Source organism: Octodon degus, unplaced genomic scaffold (genome assembly GCF_000260255.1).
Source record: "Octodon degus isolate 3935 unplaced genomic scaffold, OctDeg1.0 scaffold00131, whole genome shotgun sequence".
NCBI lineage: Eukaryota > Metazoa > Chordata > Mammalia > Rodentia > Octodontidae > Octodon > Octodon degus.
Genome location: NW_004524707.1, coordinates 2,221,995 through 2,223,193, shown reverse-complemented (window position 1 = coordinate 2,223,193; position 1,199 = coordinate 2,221,995). Strand labels below are relative to the sequence as shown.

Below are 1,199 nucleotides of genomic sequence, written 5' to 3'. Positions count from 1 at the left end.
ACAACTAGACACAAACCATTACAAGGTTGTAAAATCATGCCAAATGCCATTATAAAATGATTTTGCTGTACCAACACTTTTTTTCCTTTTAGTATTTGGAGGAGTGGCAAATTGCATTGTTTAACTTCCTTTGTGAATTTCTGGGTAAGTGATCAAAGACGTGTAATGTGAGTGGTGTGGTTTTCAACAATGTTTATTCAATCTTTAGCACTCTGCACAGAGTAAAAGGGAAGGCTTGTCTTTTTAAACAAATAACAAGGATTTTGTAAAAACCTTGCAGAGTGGATAAGAGGAACATAAAACATTGTACTAATATAGAAGGCATACAAGCCTTGGCTACCAAGGAAGGGGAAAGAACTGAGTGAGCTATATGAGTGTATGAAACATCTCTGTACATTGCTTGCTACTACACACTAGAAAGTGTGATCAGTAGGGATTGTTTTATAGATAATTTTCTTCACTTGCATTAGATTTCTGCATGCAGATGATTTTTACTTTTACTCTTGTGGTTTGTGGTTAGCTTGCATTTATGTTTTGTTAAAGCTAGAATCAGAGCATTGGGGATTGGAAGGGCAAGATGGGAGCAAATAAAGCTCTTCTCAGATATGACATTGGTTAATGTATTATTTAGCCTGATTCTGGAGTCTGAGTCCAGAACTCAGAAAGTCAACAGTGTCATAAACCAAAGTAAAATTGCCCCTTGTGGTTTAGTGTTGGGCAAGAAAATTCAGCAACACCTCCAAGGCAATAGCTAGTACAAAGTGTTCACTTTCGTGGTGTCAGAGAGGGGACGTCACGGTTGTGGGGGAGAGCTCTGAAAACTGGACCAGTGTGTTGCAACTCTGCTTTTGTCTTCAGTAATGATAAGGTCTGTAAAATATTGAAAAGTAGAAAAAAGAGAAAAATACGCTAAGGATGCAAAGTGATCACATCATTTATGAATGAAACTTGAAAAACAGTTACTTTAAAATATAAGTTTAGGGAGGGCTGGCCAAATAGCTCAACAGATTAAAGTGCCTACAAGCAGGTGCAGGGGCCAGGGGTTCAATCCCCGGGCCTGCCATGCCAGCCCCACTCCCAGGGCACACTGAGATGGCAATTGAGACTGGGCGTGGTGACGCGCACCTGTAATCCCAGCTGTTGGGAGGCTGTAAACAGGCGGATCATTGTGAGTCCGATCTAGTAGTGAGACCCTGAAC

General features: G+C 40.6%; 1 protein-coding gene across 1 annotated transcript in view; it reads left to right on the top strand.

Annotated features, from left to right (window-relative positions):
* Fcamr (Fc fragment of IgA and IgM receptor) overlaps positions 1 to 1,199 on the top strand; it is a 61,664-nt gene that overhangs the window by 31,848 nt on the left and 28,617 nt on the right. The gene's annotated exons all lie outside the window — the stretch shown is intronic.